General features: G+C 42.3%; 1 long non-coding RNA gene and 1 other non-coding gene across 3 annotated transcripts in view; one reads left to right on the top strand and one right to left on the bottom strand.

Annotated features, from left to right (window-relative positions):
• LOC144578288 (uncharacterized) overlaps positions 1 to 18,489 on the top strand; it is a 181,688-nt gene that overhangs the window by 108,229 nt on the left and 54,970 nt on the right. The gene's annotated exons all lie outside the window — the stretch shown is intronic.
• Positions 10,723 to 10,830, bottom strand: LOC118144012 (small nucleolar RNA U13). Its single transcript, XR_004728482.1, has one exon. It is a non-coding gene; the product is annotated as a small nucleolar RNA U13 (small nucleolar RNA).

Raw genomic sequence — 18,489 nt, forward strand, 5'->3', positions numbered from 1 at the left:
GACATCGCTGAGAAATAAATATTCTGTCACTCTGAGAACATTCCTGAGGTGCGTCAAGCATGACCTAATCATAACACAATGGATTCCTTTTATGACCAGCAGGAGAAAACACTCCATGCTAAAATGAATGCCTTGCACTATCTACTCCTATTTAAATTTGAAAGCCTGGGAAATTCACTACCCAGCATGTATGACTCACCCCGTAACCAAAATAGCATGAAATACAGGCTGGTAACTGCCAGTGACTTCTTTCCATTCATCTTTAGGGAAGCTCCAAGAGACACTTTCCTTTTGGGATTTTTTTTTTTTTTTTCTGTGTATCTGCTCAAAAATTGTTAAAAGAGGTTTTCTGGAAATTTTATTTTGCAGTTTCCTCCTGTCTCTCTCCTCTTTCTCCTCTTCCTTTCACTCGTCCTTTCCTCCTCTTTATTCTCTTCCTCTGGTTCCCTTCTTTTCCTTCTCCTTGGGCGTTTGCATTTCAATTTAGATGCAGCTTTCGGTACAATCTAGGACCACTCTTGGTGTGGGAGTTGAATTTGGGTCACAGGTGGAGCCTTTAGACTTACAGTGCTGAATATTGTACTAGCATTTAGAAGAACTAGATTGGTTCTGTTTTAAGTATTGACACTGGAATTGCGACTCAGGTTTTCTGATTCCAAACCCTGTGCTCTTTCAAACACATCATTATTTCTCCTGTTCATTTTTGTGCTGAGATCATTCTATCATTGGATATCAAATTTTTAAAATTAATTAATTAATTCCTTTTTTGAGACCGAGTCTCACTCTGTCGCCAAGGCTGGAGTGCAGATGTGTGACCTTGGTTCACTGCAACCTCCACCTCTCGGGTTCAGTTAGCTGGGACTACAGGTACACACCACCACACCTGGCTAATTTTTGTATTTTTAGTAGAGATGGGGTTTTACCATATTAGTCAGGCTAGTCTCAAACTCCTGACCTCAGGTGATCCACCCACCGCGGCCTCCCAAAGTGCTGGGATTACAGACGTGAGCCACTGTTCCCAGCCTGGATATCAAATTTAATAGGCAACATTAATTGTGGGGTTTCCCACTTGAAGAAACTAGAATAGGATAACAGGGTATACAGTTTTCCTGGGACTGGTGGGTCTGGGTTGGGGCATATTCAGAATATGCCCTGAGACAGTTGTATTACTCAGAAAAGCTTACTTTGGCTTCACAGAAGAAAGGCAAAGGTGAAGTCCGGTGGAAAAGAGAAGAAAAAATATGTTAGAATAAACAAAATGATTAGCTGGGAAGGTATGTGTGAGCTGAATGTTTCCCAAAAAGATGTGCTGCAGTCCTAACCTCTGGTACTTATGAATGTGATCTTATTTGGAAATAAAATCTTTGCAATGTGATCAAGATAAAAGGAAGGAAATAGGCCAGGTGCGGTGGCTCACACCTGTAATCCCAGCACTTGGGAAGACCGAGGCAGGTAGATCATGAGGTCAGGAGTTCAAGACCAGCCTGGACAACATGGCGAAACCCTGTCTCTACTAAAAATGCAAAAAATTAGCCAGGTGTGGTGGCAGGTGCCTGTAAGCCCAGCTACTCGGGGGGCTGAAGCAGGAGAATCGCTGCACCTGGGAGGTGGAGGTTGCAGTGAGCAGAGATCGTGCCATTGCACTCCAGCCAGGTGACAAGAGCAAGACTCTGTATCAAAAAAAAAGGAGGAAATTTAGACACGGAGAAAACATTATGTGATGACGGAGGCTTGTGGTGATGTGTCTACAAGTCAAGGAACAACAACAGGGAACCACCCAGGCTGGGCACAGTGTTTCAGGCCTGTAATCCCAGCACTTTAGGAGGGCAAGGTGAGTGGATAGCTTGAGGCCAGGAGTTGGAGAACAGCCAGGACAACACAGTGAGACACTGTCTCTATAAAAAATTAAAATACATTAACTGGATGTGGCAACACAGGCCTGTAGTCCTAGCTACTTGGGACGCTGAGGTAGGAGGATCGCTTGAGCCCAGGATGAGGCTGCAGTGAGCCATGATTGTGCCACTGCACTCCAGCCTGAGTGACAGAGCCTGACTCTGTCTCCAAATGGCAACTACAACAAAGTAGGCAAACAATAAACTATCAAAAGCTAGATAGAGGTAAGGAAAGATGGGAGGATGGAAGGATCCTAGTGTAGAGCCTTCAGGGAGAGCACAGTTTACCGACACTTTCAAACTTGTAGTTTCCAGAACTGTCAGACAATGAGTTTTTGTTGTTTTAGGCTACCTAGTTTGTGGTACTAGGTCTAGGAAATGAATACAGAGGACTAGAAGTGCAAATTGAAAAATAGCCGTGGAATGGGTTGAATGAAGTGACTCAAAACTATGAAAGAAGCTTGCTGTGTTTACACTTGGATCTCTCAGATTCGTTTCTTTACTGATTTGCATTTTGCGATACTATAGGAAGAAAACACTTAGATTAGGGTTCTGAGGTTTTTTGATAGCAAGGAAATCTTTCTTCTCAGTAACTGTCAGCAAACAGAGGAAGAGAATCTTCTGAGAAAACAGAATATGCAAACATTAATTAAAAAAAAAAAAATATATATATATATATTTGAGATGAGATCTCACTTTTTGCCCATGCTTTTAAGGCTTCATGGCTCGCTGAAGCCTTAAAACTCCCAAGTTCAGGTGACCTTTTTGTCTCAGCCTCCCAAGTAGCTGGGACTACAAGCATGTGCCACCACTCAGATAATTTAAATTTTAAAATTTTTGTAGAGATGGAATCTCACTACATTGCCCAGGCTAGGTTTGAACTTCTGGCCCCAAATGATCCTTTCATCTCAGTCTCCTAAAGTGCTGGGATTACAGGCATGAGCCACTGAGTTTCTCTAATGCTATTTCTTGACTTCAATTTTAGATATTATTTCTTATCATCCCCTATTGTGGAAAAAGAGGTTTTGGCTCTTGTAACCATAATACCTTTTCTTCTTTCTCTATTCCCAATAATATTATTTAGTTTCCAAACTCATTGTCAGAAGTATAGCTCTTTTCTCAATACATTCACACACACACACACACACACACACACACACACACACACAAATTGGTGAGAAAAAGTGACCTGATAAGATAAGAGTGGAGGACTTGAAAAGACATTTTACAAAAAAGAAATACAAATGTTAAAACATTTGTGAAAAGATGTTAAATCCAATTCATAATTAGACGAATGCAAATTAAGTTGAATTTACCATTTTCACTTCTCAGATTAGCAAAATCTAAAAGCTTTACAATGCATTCTTGGCAAAGCTGTAGAGAAACAGGCTCTTTCATACATTGCTGGTGTGATTGCACATGTTATAATAGAATCTCTATGTAGGGCAATTTGGCAATATCCCCCCAAATTACAAATGCATTTATTCTGTGACCTGAAACTCCTACTGATGAGAATTTATCCTAGAGATATACACATATAACATCAGGGGTATATCAAATTATTTGTTACATTAAGGAACATAAAAAGAAAATAGTAAACGATGTGTATGTGGAAGATTGTGGTCAGGATGGATGGAGACATGGATGGAAACAGATTTTTTATCTTTTTAAAAACTATACAAAGCTGGGTGTGGTGGCTCGTGCCTGTAATCCCAGCACTTTGGGAGGGCGAGGCAGGCGGATCAACTGAGGTCAAGAGTTCGAGCCTGACCAACATGGAGAAACCCTGTCTCTACTAAAAATACAAAATTAGCCGGGTGTGGTGGTGTACACCTGTAATTCCAGCTGCTCAGGAGGGTGTGGCAGGAGAATCGCTAGAACCTGGGAGGCGGAGGTTGTTCTGTATTCGTCTCTTTGCCTTTTGCTCTATCTGATGGAATATTTCCATAGCATTATGTTTCCCGCTTTCCATTGAAATATTTACTTCCACTATCATCTTTTTGATTTCTAAGAGCTTTCTGAATCTTTCTTTTTATACCAATTGGGAAGAAAAGGGTTAGCAGCTGGTTTGTAACTTACTCTGCTTGACCTGGAAATGCCAGGAAAAAACAAGAAAGGACCAAGTTACATCTTCTTGCAAACTAGCTACTGGGGTAACATCTACAAGCAGAAGGAGCTCTCATTTCTGGAATGCTTTTACCGGGATGTACATGGTCTGGCCAGGTTGCTCCTGGCGTTCAAATCTGGAATCCATGCATACACGTAGGCATGGCCCACTTGAAGATGTCAGTGTCTGCTGTGTAATTGTCAGAGTATAAACAGAAGGTTTTTGTCAATAAAACAACTCTATTTGTGTAATGGATGCCTTATATATGCGACTTAGAACCTTACATGTTAACCCTGGACTAGAGAATGGTATAAAGTGCCAAGAAGGGAGTGGGGATCCGCAGTGACCATTTCAGACTTTTCCAGGTTTTGCCTGCATGTCATGATCATCTGTATTCTTTGAATAATTAGGTCTTTTTTTTTTTTTTTGTTTTTTTTATTTTGAGACAGAGTCTAGATCTGTTGCCTGGGATTGAGTGCATGTTACAAACATGGCCCATTACAGGCGTGGCCTCCCTGGCTCAAGTGACCCTCCCACCTCAACCCTCTGAGTAGCTGGAACAATAGGCTCATAATGTCACACCTGGCTAACTCATTTCTGTTTTTTGTAGGGACGAAATTTCACTATATTGCTCAGACTGGTCTTGAACTCCTGGGCTCAAGCGATCCTCCTGCCTGGGTCTCCTAAAGTCCTCCTAAAGACCACATGTGGCCCAATTAATACATTTTGATACTGGCTAAGATCTCTGATTTTTATGAGTTTGATTTGATAATCTCATCCTTGGGGTTACCTCAGCATCCCATTTCATAGATTCAATATCTTCTTTAATCTCTTTGGGGATATCAATTATGGTTTTTATTTTTTATTTAAGTTTTGTTTTTTGGAGATGAGTCTTACTCTGTTGTCAAGGTTGGAGTGCAATAACATGATGATAACTTGCTACAGCTTCAAACTCTCAGACTCAAGCCATCCTCCCATCTCACTCAGCCTGTTGATCAGTTGGGATAACACGCATGAGCCACTAGACTTACCCTCAAACACATTTTTAAAGTAAATTTTCATCTGCATTGTCTCTATTTCCATTCAATTTCTTTTCTCTTTGTGCTTGTTGGAATCTCTTTGATGTCAAAAGCTGTTTCCAAGTGTCAGCGGATCCTTAGCTCTTCATTTATATGTCAGATTTAGATACTGTGTGGATGAGTGTAGTTTTTAAAAAGGGGACTTCACTGGGTGTGGTGGCCTAAGGTTGGGAGTTCGAGACCCACCTGACCAACATGGAGAGACCCTGTCTCTACTAAAAATACAAAATTAGCCAGGCATTGTGGCACATGCCTGTAATCCCAGCTACTTGGGAGACTGAGGCAGGAGAATTGCTTGAACCTGGGAGGTGGAGGTTGCAGTGAGCTGAAATCATACCATTGTACTCCAGCATGGGCAACAAGAGTGAAACTCCTTTAAAAAAAAAAAAAAGACCAGCCTGGTCATCATGGTGAAACTCCATCTTGGGGGTGGCGGGGGGGAAAGGGACTTCACTATAGGATGATCAGGGAGGGCTACTGGCTATTTTTCAGGAGACTCTAGGTGCCAATATTGGACTATATGAATTTCCCATGGACTGGTCAGTGTTGAAGGTGAGGAAGCCTACACTTTCTGGATGGGGGGCTGTATCAGTTCTCTATTGCTACTATAAAAAATAACCATAAGTGTGTGGCTTAACACAGTAGAAATTTATTATCCTACATTCCTAAAGGTCGGAGGCTGGACACAAGTCTCACTTGGCTAAAATCAAGGGGATTCAGGTCTGTGTTCCTCCCTGCGGGCTCTAGGGAGCATCTGTTTTCTTGTCTTTTCCAGCTTCTAAACATTGCTCCACATTTCTTGGCTGTGGTCCCCTTCCATCTTCAAAGACAGCAGTTGCCAGTGGGGTCTTTTCATATCCTGATACTCCTTCCCTCCCTCTGTCACTTATTAGGATCTTTGTGGGTACATTGCATTCACCCAGATCATCTGGGGTTTATTAGCAACCTTAATTTCACCTTACCAGGTAACGTAACACACATTCACAGGTCCTGTGGATTAGGATGTGGACATCCTTGTGGGGCCATGTTCTGTCCTCTGCAGGGGTATATTCCTGGTTACTATTATTCTGAAAGACAAGTGGGAGAAGGAGGCTGAGAGGTGGTACCAAATGTGTGGTATGTGAAATATTACTTAGTTCCCCTTATTCAGATAACATCCTCAACTATGCCTGGTGTCTGAGTTCAGGGTTCAAATCAAGATCTTCAGAGAGTTAATTTCCAGTCTTCTTCAAGGGTAGGGGCTGAGTAGTGTCCTAAGTTAGGATTGGAGAACATTGAATACTGTTTCATTTTCGTTGAATTCAAAATATTTTTAAATTTCTCTTAAGACTTTTCCTTTGATTCATTTGTTATTTAGAAGTGTGTTGCTTAATATCCAAATAGTTCAGGATTTTCCAGCTACCTTACTGTTATTATTATATTTCTAGAGATGGAGTCTTGCTGTATTGCCCAAGCTGGGCTTGAATGCTTGGGCTTGAGCAATAATCCCACCTCAGCCTCCAGAATAGCTGGTACTACAGGCGCAAATCACCATAACTAGCTTATCTTTCTGTTATTGATTTCTAGTTTAATTCCAATGTGGTCTCAGAACATACTCTGTGTGACTTCTATCTTTTTAAGTTTGTTGAGGTCTGTTTTTTAGCCCAGAATGTGATCTGTATTTATGAATGTTTCAAGTGAGCTTGAGAAAAAGTGTTTTCTGTTGCTGTTGGATGATGTTATTTCATACATGCTAATTAGATTCAGTTGATTGATGGTGCTGTTCACTTCAGGTATAGCTTTACTGATTTTCTGCCTGCTGGATTTGTCAGTTACTGATAAGGAGGTGTTGAAGCCTCCAATTGTAATAGTGGTGGATTTGTCTATTTCTCCTTGCAGTGCTATCAGATTTTGCTTCAAGGATTTTGATTCTGTTGTTTGGTGCATACACATTGAGGGTTATTATGTTTTCTTTTTTTGAGACAGAGTCTCACTGTGTCACCCAGGGTAGAGTGCAATGGCGTGATCTCAGCTCTCTCTGCAACCTCCACCTGCTAGGTTCAAGCGATTCTCCTGCATCAGCCTCCCAAGTAGCTGGGACTACAGGCACATGCCACCACATCCAACTAATTTTTTTTGTATTTTTTGGTAGAGACGGGGTTTCACTGTGTTAACCAGGGTGGTCTCCATCTCCTGACTTCGTGATCCACCCACATCGGCCTCCCAAAGTGCTGGGATTACAGGCATGAGCCACTGCATGTGGCTATGTCTGTATTTTTAAAGTGAGTTTCTTGCACCCAACATATATTTGCATTTTGTTTCTTGATCTACTCTATCTTTCTTTCTTTTCATTGGTATATTTAGACCATTCCCATTTCAAATGACTATTGAATAATTGGGTTACGATCTACCATATTTGTGACTGTTTTATACTTGTGGCACTTTGACTTCTTCATCTTCCCCTCTTCTACTACCTGCTTGTTTTTAATGGAGTATGTTATATGATTCCATTTTCTCTCCTCTCTTAGCATAGTATTACACTTCTATATTTTTTTCAGTGGTTGTCCTAAAATTTACACTATCAATTTACAACTAACATAAGTCCACTGTTAATTAATACTAATGGTACTTTACATTAGTATTAAGGTAGTGCAGATGCATTATAACAAAGTATTCCTAGTTCCTTTCTTCCTTCTCTTAAAACATTGCTGCCACTCATTTCACTTATCCACACACTAGAATCAAATTCTTGCTATTATTATTTTGAACAATTACTAGATTGATAAGTATATGAAAACTAAAGTATTTTGTCTTTCATTTATTCCTTCTCTGATGGCTTTTCCATTCTTTATGTAAACCTGAGTTTCTGACCTAAATCATCTCTCTTATCTCTGAAGAACTTTAAAAAAAATTTCATATAAGATAGATCTACAAACATCAAATTATGTTATTGCTTAACTGAGAAAGTATTTGTTTCTTTCTTTTTTTTTTTTTTTTGGAGATGGAGTCTTACCTGTCGCCCTGGCTGGAGTACAGTGGCTCAATCTCAGCTCACTGCAACCTCCGCCTCCTGGGTTCAACTGATTCTCCTGCCTCAGCCTCCTGAGTAGCTGGGATTACAGGCATGCACCACCAAGCCGGGCTGATTTTGTATTTTTAGTAGAGATGGTATTTCTCCATGTTGGTCAGGTTGATCTCGAACTGCTGACCTCAGGCGATCCGCCTGCCTTGCCCTCCCAAAGTGTTGGGATTACAGGCGTAAGCCATCACACCTGGTCTCTCTTTCATTTTTGAAGGATGTTACTGGATACAGAATTTTAGGTTATTGGTTTTGTTCTTTCACCATTTTATTTATTTTAAAATTTATGGGTGTGTGTGTGTACACACACACACACACACACACACACACTTTTTTTGGAGACAGAGTCTTGCTCTGTTGTCCAAGCTGAAGTGCAGTGGCGCGATCTTGGCTCACTGCAACCTCTGTCTCCTGGGTTTAGTCGATTCTCCTGTCTCAGCATCCCAAGTAGCTGGGACTACAGGCACGTGCCACCACTCCTGGCTAATTTTTGTATTTTTAGTAGAGACGAAGTTTCACCATATTGGTCAGGATAGTCTTGAACTCCTGACTTCAGGTGATACACCCACCTTGGTCTCCAAAAATGCTGGGATTACAGGCGGGAGACACTGTGCCCGGCCATATTTTTTAGATTGTAAATGGACAAATTATAGCTGTATCAACACTTTAAATATTTCACTCCACTCTCTTCTTGCTTCTGTGGTTTCTTTTTTTTTCCTTTTGAGACAGGGTCTCACTCTGTCACCTAGGATGGAATGCAGTGGCATGATCTCAGCTCACTGCAACTTCTGCCTCCCAGGTTCAAGTGATTCTCCTCTGAGTAGCTAGGATTACAGGGGTATGCCACCTGTATTTTTAGTAGAGACAGGGTTTCACCATGTTGGCCAGGCTGGTCTCAAACTCTTGACCTCAAGTGATCCTCCCTCCTTGGTCTCCCAAAGTTCTGGGATTACAGGTATGAGCCACTGTGCCTGGCCATGTGGTCTCCCCTCCCCTCCCCTCCTCTCCTCTCCTCTCCCCTCCTCTTAATTTGGAGACAAGGTTTCACTCTGTTGCCCAGGCTGGAGTGCACTTGAGGGAATGTGTTAACTTCTCTTCCTGGGTCCACAAGGGGCGTGGTTTCAAAGGCAAGAACTTCCCGGCGACATGCCCCCTCTGCCTTATTTCCCGTCTCCATCTGGGAGCTTAGATGTCTTTGCTTCAGAGAAGATAGACTGCCCAGGTGAGCTTCCTTTGTTTAGAAAAGCCCGTGAAAAGCTATGGGAGGACTGTGGGCCAAACAACCAATCAGATATCAGAGTCAAAGATCAGTCATTCCGTCGGAAGTTTGAAGGAAATCTTCTCATTGGACAAGAACTTGGTTGGGGCGGGAGTAACTCCCAGATTAAAAGACCCCATGCCCCTCGCCTGTGTGGATTTCCCTCTCTGGGATCCCCTCCCACGACAGCATGGGAGCTGGCTCTCTCTCCCTACTTCTCTCTCTCTCTGCCTAATCGCTTTTCTGTAAAAGCTCCTTGGGTCTGATATTTACTTGAACAATATCACGGCGCCTGGGCCTCCTACCCATTCTTGGGTGGAGGAAAGCCCAAGGACCTGAGCACACTGGGGCACCTCCCATGGGAAGCTGGGCCTCCCCCGTGTCCCGCAACCCGGTAGCACAGTGATGCAGTCGTGGCTCACTACAGCCTGGAACTCTTGGACGTAAGGCATCCAACCAATCCTCCTGCTTCAACCTCCAGAGTAGATGGGACTACAGGCAGGTGCCCCCATGCCCAGGCCTTGCTTGTGTGGTTTCTGAAAAAACATCTAACATAATCTTTATCCTTGTTCCTCTATATAGAGGTAAGGAATTCTTTTCCTTTGGCATTTTTCAAGGTTTTTAGTTGTCTTGCTTCCTGCAGGTACAGATTTTTGCTATTTATCTTGCTTGGTGTTCTCTGTGGCTTGGTGTCTATCATTAATTCCAGAAATTTTTCAGCCATTAGTACTTTAAATATTTCTTTTAGGCTAGGTATGGTGGCTCATGCCTGTCATCCTGGCACTCTGGAAGGCTGCGGCAGGCATATTGCTTGAGTCCAGGAGTTTGAGACTAGCCTAGACAAGTGGGAAAACCCTATCTCTACAAAAATACACAGATTGGCAAGGCGCAGTGGCACAGGCCTGTCCAGCTACTTGGGGCCGAGGTGGGAAGATCACTGAAGCCCGGGAGGTGGAGGCTACATGAGCCATAATCATGCCCCCTCTGCCAGGAGACCTCTGCCGCTGATCTCCAGCCTGGGTAACAGTTAGATCCTGTCTCAAAAAAGAAAGAAAGAAAGAAAGAAAAAGACCTTTGTATATATTTTGCTTCTTTCTCTTCTCCTTCAAATATTCTCATTTTGCATCTTACACCTTTTGTAATTGTTGCATAGTTCTTGAATATTTGGGTTTTATTTATTTATTTTACTCTTTGCATTTCAGTTTTGGAAGTTTGTATCAAGGTCTTCAACCTTGTTGATTCTTTGGCTGTGTCCAGTCCAATAATGGACCCATCCAAGGCATTCTTCATGTTTGTTACAATGTTTTAAATTTATTTTTTCCTTTTCATTTCTGCCAGGTAATGTGCTGACTTCACAACAAGGTTTGAAGGAGTCACATCTCACAAATACACGTGAAAGCCCAATCCATCACCATGCTTAGGAATTACAAAAAGATTACAATTTTTTTTATTTCTAACATTTCCTTTTGATTCTTCCTTAGGGTTTTCATCTTTCTGCTTACTTTACCCATCTGTGTTTGCTTATTTTTCCCAAATTGAATTTTCTTATTTATTTATTGAGACAGGTCTCACTTTGTCACCCAGGCTGGAGTGCAGTAGCACCATCTCAGCTCACTATAGCCTTGATTTCCCACGTTGAAGTGATCCTCCTGCCTCAGCCTCCCCCAGATAGCTGGGATTATAGGCGTTCACCACTATGCCTGGCTCATTATTATTATTTTTTTAATTTTTGGTTGAGACTGGGCTTCACCATGTTTCCCAGGCTGGTTTCTAGCACCTGAGCTTGAGCCATCCACCTGCCTCAGTCTCCCAAAGTGTTAGAATTACAGGTATGAGCCACCTTGCCAGGCCTTGAATTTTCTTTATTTTCTTTCTCCCCTTCTGTCTTTCTTCTTCCTTTCTCCTTCCCCCATCCCTTTTTTCCTTTTTTTTTTTGGTCTTTTTTACTTGAAAAATTTTTGTTTATTGTTTGTAGAGAAAGTCTCACTCTGCGGCTCAGGCTGGTCTCAAACTCCTGATGTCAAGTGATCCTCCTGCCTCGGCAGCCAAAGTGCTAGGATTACAGGTGTGAGCCATCACACCCAGCCTCCTTTCTTTTCTTCTCACCCATTTGTTTTAAAAAGTTTTTAAAGGCTGGTTAAATACAAGAATAGGAGTGGAGAAGGAACAAAGAAATCTGTAACTGGTTGTGATCAACAAGTTATTGTTTTTGTATGTAGTTCACTCTTTAGAGCCCTTAGGATATTAATCATAATTATTTAAAATGCCTGCCTGAGAATTTCCAAATCTCTGCGTACCTCAGTCTGGTTCTAATGCTTGCTTTGCCTATTCAAACTGTAAACTTTGTTGCCTTTTTGCCTGCTTTGTAATTTTTTTTGTTGAATGCTGAACATAATGTATTGGGTAATAGGAGCTGAGGTAAATGGGCCTTTAGTTTGAGGCTGTGTTTACTGTTTGCTGTAGTTATAAGTATCAGAGACTTCAGTTTCCTCTGTTCTTGTTTTTTGTCTTTCCTGTTGTCTTTGGATTTCCCTAGAAACTCCTTCTTAAATAGAGCTTGTGTCTTTTATCTCTCTATTATAATCTGCTGTCACTATACTGGAACCCTACTGATGTGGTGGTAAGATATTATGGAAAAGAAGCATCCTATAATCATGATTCAATTAGTTTCTTTCTTTCTTTCTTTCTTTCTTTCTTTCTTTCTTTCTTTCTTTCTTTCTTTCTTTTTCTTTCTTTCTCTTTCTTCCTTCCTTCCTTCCTTCTTTCTTCTTTCTTTTCATTCTTCTTTCTTTCTTCCTTCTTTCTTTTTGTTCTTCTTTCTTTTTCTCTCTTCCTCTCTTTGTCACTGGCTTGTGACTTTTCAGAGGAGTTTTAGCTTTTTTCCCTCCATTTTTATGAGCTAGGAAGCTAAAAGTGGCTTAATTGTCTAACTGTCCTTCCACAAGATCAGATGAGGCTTTAACAAAGTAGTTTCTTTTGAGAGAAGGCTTTTGTTATGGAGAACAGAAGTTTCTGGGCTTATTTCAAAATGGTTACTTCTCTCTACCTGCCCTATACATGAGGGGATTTTTCTGTGATCTTCATTGTAAGAACCTAATGGGACTTCTGGAGGAAAACTCATGAAAGCGTCCGTTGGGGCAGCAGGGTGGAGGGGAGCCTGGGACTGAGCCAATAATAGTTTTTATCTAGCAGGTTGGTCCACACTCAACCTCCAGCACTTAGTTACAGTTTAAATGTTCCCACAGGCTTCATCTCTGTCAGCTTCTGCTCCTAGTAAGCTGTGATTCACCTGTCTCTCCAGCTTTTGATGTGGGAGTTTGCTCTGTGACCTAAGTTCTCTGATGGTTCTGAAAAGAATTGCTGAATTTCAGTCTGTACAGCATCTTTTCTTATTGTAAGGATGGGAGTGATGACTTCCGAACTCTTTACATATTTGTTTGAAAAAACTCAAATCATTTTTCCTCATACCGTCTCCACCACCACAACAGCAAAGACTTCTGTGACCAAATGTGTGTGGGTTTTCCCCCTTACCCTAAGAAACAGACACTAGCCAAGTGTCTTTTAATCCAATTCACTTTTGGTGCTATCTTCCTGGAGATGGCTTCAGATCCCACATGATGAGGGCTCAGTCCATAAGACTGTGTGCCCCTACCCTGACTTTCTTCAGACACCAGTTGCAAGTTCAGGACTCCAGAACTTCTGACCAATCAACTTTGAGTTGGGGTTTCTGCAGCCCCTCTTTGGGTTCAGTTAATTTGCTATGGCAGTTTACAGGACTCACGGAAACATTTACAGGTAATGTTGTATTATGGAGGTTCTTACAAAGGGTACAGAGAGATGCATAGGGCAAGACATGTGAGAAGGGGTGCAGAGCTTCCAGGCCTCCCTGGGAACATCACCCTCCAGGAAGCTTCATGCGTTCAGGTATCTGGAGGTTCTCCGAACCCAGTCCTCTTGGGCCTTCTATGAAGACTTCCTTGGATAAGCACGATTGACCGTCAGGTAGAGATGTGATTGGATAAAAGGGTATGATCCCAGCCCAGTGAGGCCTGTCTGTTCAGATTGTTCTTGGCCTCTCTGGGCAGCATTCCTTCCTCCAGGGTACAGGGCAGAACCCCTTCTGAAATGACGGTCTTATGACCCATAGTCACATGAGAGTTCTGCCCTGGGCAGGTGCAAGGAGGTCAGGAGAAGGTCAGAGAGCAAGATTCTATTTACTGAAACAAGGGCTATGGGAGTTATGAGCCAGGAACCACCGGCTGAAACCTAATATCACAATATCAGAATGAAAATCTGGCAGGCTTGCATTTTTCTGGTCATAATATCTTTCTATTGACTTCTGTTTGGGGTCACCCTCGGCAGAACTCAAGCTCAGCAGAGGTCTAAGGGTGGCTTTCCAAATTCTGCCACCTCAGGTGACTCAGAATAGGAACTGGGGGCTCCTTCCATCTCTGAGTCACTTTCGGCCAGGTGGCTCTGAGCCACGGCTGTGCAGCACCTCCCATGCAGACCACTATGCACACAGGAGTCAGCACTGTTCTGCCTCTGGCCTCCTTGCTTCCTGCCACTGCTTTACAAATGGACTTTAGCAATCCTCCTGTTTTTCCACCCACCTGCAACCTCACCTATGTGGAGTTCTGGGGCCTTCAGGATTTCTGAGCTTCGGCATTGTGAATCCCCTGCCGTTAACTCCCTCTCGCTTCCATGTATCCACCTGGACTCCTTTTAGGCACTTTGATTTCAGAACTGTTAAAAGATCAACTGTGGCACATTAAAATTTTATTTTATTTGAAATAGAGTCTCCCTCTGTTACCCAGGCTGGAGTGCAGTGGTGCCAACTCAGCTCACAGCAACCTCCCTGGTTCAAGTGATTCTCGTGCCCTGACCTCCTGTATAGCTGGGATTACAGGTGTGCGTCACCACACCTGGCTAATTTTTGTATTTTTAGTAGAGACAAGGTTTCACCATGTTGACCAGGCTGGTCTCGAACTCCTGACTTCAGGTGATCCGCTGCTCTTGCCTCCGAAGTGCTGGCATTACAGGCATGAGCCATTGCACTGGTTGTCACTTTAAAATTTTAGAGAGTTTATCTGAACAGACGGCAGTGCATGAGTTGGACAGCTCTAGACCATAGTGCCAGACAGAAGGTGCAGGACTGAAAGGTCTCTATAAGGTAAATGTGGAATTAGGGAAAGAAAATATTTGCAAGGTGAAAGTTGAGTAGTAGCCTTATTTGGATCATTCCAGTTAGAGGTTAGTTGGCAGTGTCAGAGTGGTTAAGCTTCAGTTTCATTTTCCTTTAAGCTAGTCACTTACAAAATAGAGCTTATGCAGTGGCTTACGCCAGTAGTCCCAGCAACTTGGGAGGCTGAATGTGGAGAATCACTTGAGTCCAGGAGTTCAAGACCAACTTGGGCAACATAGTGAGACTCTGTCTCTAATTAAACAAACAAAAACAGAAACAGACAGACAAACATACAAACAGTTGTATTTGAGTTAGGTTTTGGTTTGCTTATGAAGAAACCCAGAACTTCAGAGCCACCCTAATTGCCTCCCATTAAATTATTTTAACAGTGCTCTCTGACCTGATACACCAGTTGCCAGTCTTTCCTCTTCATTCTAGCTCCCAATTTTGGGTTGACACCTTTTGTCCTCCATGTTCCTATTCTCTTTGCCCTTTTGGGCCTATGACTCATACTACTTTACTATTATTCTTAGTGAAATTTCTAGAGGAGCAGAGGCAAACATACATATTCAGTTGGAAACATTTTTCTTACCTCTTTCTTTTTTAAAGTCATGATTATCACCAGAAGGCAAATGTCCTCTGGCCGACTCTCAACTGCACTGAGAAAGAGAATGGCCAGCCCGGGATTTTGAATTTCATCAAGCTTCTTATTGAATACAACTGTAACTTACATGTCTATCGGTATTGTCAGCCTGATGAAATCAAAGCTAATACTTTCTGATTGCCACAGAATTCTGTCATTATCTGGTGTTTCCTGAAGCCTGAAGCTCTCCTTTTATAATGTGTTTGATGGCTGTGCTTGAGGGAGGCAGAGTGGTTTTCAGGCAAAGGTGGCACTGTTATTAGGTGCTGGATGAAGGGGCTAAGAGAACCTCATAAATTCTTCAGTAGAAAGCCGCTGGTTTATTCACATCTGCAGGGTCCCTGCTGCCTTTGTGTTTGGAATTTAAAACTATTCCCAAGGTATGTGTGAGCATTGTTCTTTGTTCACTCCCCCCTCCCCCACAGTATGGTGATCTTTCACAATCCATTATCTGTTTTCTTTTGATAGGATTTTTTTTGGGGGGGGTCTGATAACTTTGATTTTGCTTCTGTTCCATTTGTTCTGATTTCCTTGGCGATGCTTGGCTTTCCTTTCATCTTTGTCATCTCTTCATTTTATGTGTTTTATTTCAGTTGCAGTGAGTTTTGTTGTATTATTTCTCTTAGGAAAGTCTATTCTGCTTTAACAAAGAAAAGTAATTTTCTTTTACCTCACTGAGAATAAACTGTATATATATTTTGTTACAAAAAAATTCTATGCTTTATGGAGAAACTGTGTTGGGGGTGGAGTGGGGTGAGATTTTGGCTTGAGCCTTTACTACATTGTCCTTTTGTTTGCAATAGGGAGTTAATTTTAAAAAATCCTATGTCTTATTTATTTTTGTTAACACTATCTAATTTTTTTTTTTTTTTAATCTGGAGGAGAGGAGTGCTAGTTTTAAGGCCGGTGACTTAAAACCTGTTTGATTATAGACAGAGCTATCTGGAGACAATATTAAAATAAACTTGGCCCTGAAAATGTTGCTTTTGGGTTTCCATTTATTTTGGAGGTTCCCTGGAGTAGAGCAGAGATTACAGAACGGAGCCCCTCCACCGAGTCTTCGGTGGGAGTGTCAGTCATTCAATATTTCTTAGTTCCCTTTGTAGATGCAAATTATCAGTTCAAATCATCTAAGCAAAGGAGAAAAAAAGACCTCTCCAAGTCTAATCTGAGAAGAAAATCTCCTCTGGAGTAAAGTCTCAGTTCAGAGAACAAAGGAAGAATAGACCAAAGGCTTATTTACCTTTGACTGCTTCCGGGGATTCTGAGGCCACCAAGCATACAGATGCAAAAGAAAGCTTAGGGCTAGACATTCCTTTCTCTACTTTTTCTTTCTTCTTCCTTTGTGCAATGCAATAGACAGACCTGCCCAGAGGCAAGGGAGCTAAGGAGTTTCTAAACTGGAGGTCAGGGGCAATGCAGTAGTAAGTAATATAAAAGCCTTTGTTACTGATTAAGGTCAACAGGGTGAGAAAATACAGAAGCTAGAGAGAAATCCTTATGGGAATGCAATCTAAGAGTGCTACTTTTGGGAAGATGATTAGTAATTTTCCCTCCTAGGAGAAAGAACAGGAGAGGCCTTTCCTTGAGAAGATTCTGATAAGCCAAAAAATAAGCCAAATTGAGAGAGGCAGCTTTCCCAACATCCAGCCTCCCCATGAGAATCACAGACTGTGTTGAGAAGAGGATGTTTGTTATTCATAATGACCGATGTTAAGACAAAAGTGGATTTGGGCTCCCCTAGCAATCCCCAGGCCCTTTTTTTTTTGAGAAGGAATCTGACTCTGTCACCCAGGCTGGAGTGCAGTGACACGATCTTGGCTCACTGCGACCTCCACTTCCCAGATTCAAGCGATTCTCCTTCCTCAGCCTCCAGAGTAGCTGGGATTTCAGGCATGCACCACCACACCTGGCTAACTATTGTATTTTTAGTGGAGATGGGGTTTCACAATGTTGGCCAGGTTGGTCTTGAACTCCCCATCTCAGGTGATCCAACCACCTTGGCCTCCCAAAGTGATGGGATTTCAGCTGTGAGCCACCGTGCCTGGCCTCAAATGTTCCTCTTAAAGTCAAGTAGTGAGTCTTGCCTTTTATAATTACAAAAGTATGAATGTTGCCACAAATCAGACAGGGAAATACAAAGCAATATCCCAGAGAAATCACCATGAGAAACATGAAGGCATCTGTCATTAAATTATCTTTACATTTACTTAAAATGCTTCAGCGTGGATAGTGTGGTATGACATGTTCTAGTTACTTTTATTCTTTACTTAGGAATAGTTAGGTATTTGAAGAGCCCTGACTGAAACTAGCTTTGCAAAACTGTGACTGATAAATTGGACATGGCAGACTCTATCCTGCTTCTAGCCTCATAGGCTGGCTGTCTTTGCTCATTCATGGGCTTTGGCCAAGATAACTTTGGGAGAAATTTAGTTTATAGTTTTTGTTTTTTTGTTTTTTTTTTTGAGATGGAGTTTCGCTCTTGTTACCCAGGCTGGAGTGCAATGGCATGATCTTGGCTCACCGCAACCTCCGCCTTCTGGGTTCAGGCAATTCTCCTGCCTCAGCCTCCTGAGTAGCTGGGATTACAGGCACGCGCCACCATGCCCAGCTAATTTTTTGTATTTTTAGTAGAGACGGGGTTTCACCATGTTGACCAGGATGGTCTCGATCTCTTGACCTCATGATCCACCTGCCTCGGCCTCCCAAAGGCGCCCGGCCTAGTTTATAGTTTAAATGATAATAACCCTTCCCCAAAACTAAACACTTTATGTAAAACTAATGAAAGGCCACCAAGTTAGGAGGTTGAGAAGGGCTTGAATTCTAAATAATTACCAGCCATTATTCTGGTCATAAGATTTGCAACTTCCCCAATTACTCTTGCAGATAACATCACTGTTATGTAACCTAAGACTGGCTTTCTGAGATGTCTTTTCAGGTTTTTGCATTTCTAACAATGGATGGCCCCACCTGGACCTCCTAACCAGTCCTGTGGTCCCCACCCAGGCACTGACACAGCACAAGAGGGCAGCTTTGACTTCTTGTGATTTCATCCCTGACCCAACCGATCAGTATGCCCCTACCCTGGGCCTCTGCTCATCAAAAGATCTTGGAACAACCCCTAACCTTTGAGCCTTTGGGGAGATTGAGTTGAGTGCTAACAGTCTCCTGGGTGGTGTGGCCGGCCTTATGTCCCTCACACTCTTTCTTTACTGCAATGGCGTGGTCTCAGCGAGTAGATTTTGTGTGTGCAGCAGGCAGGAAGAA

Source organism: Callithrix jacchus, chromosome 11 (assembly GCF_049354715.1).
Source record: "Callithrix jacchus isolate 240 chromosome 11, calJac240_pri, whole genome shotgun sequence".
Lineage (NCBI taxonomy): Eukaryota > Metazoa > Chordata > Mammalia > Primates > Cebidae > Callithrix > Callithrix jacchus.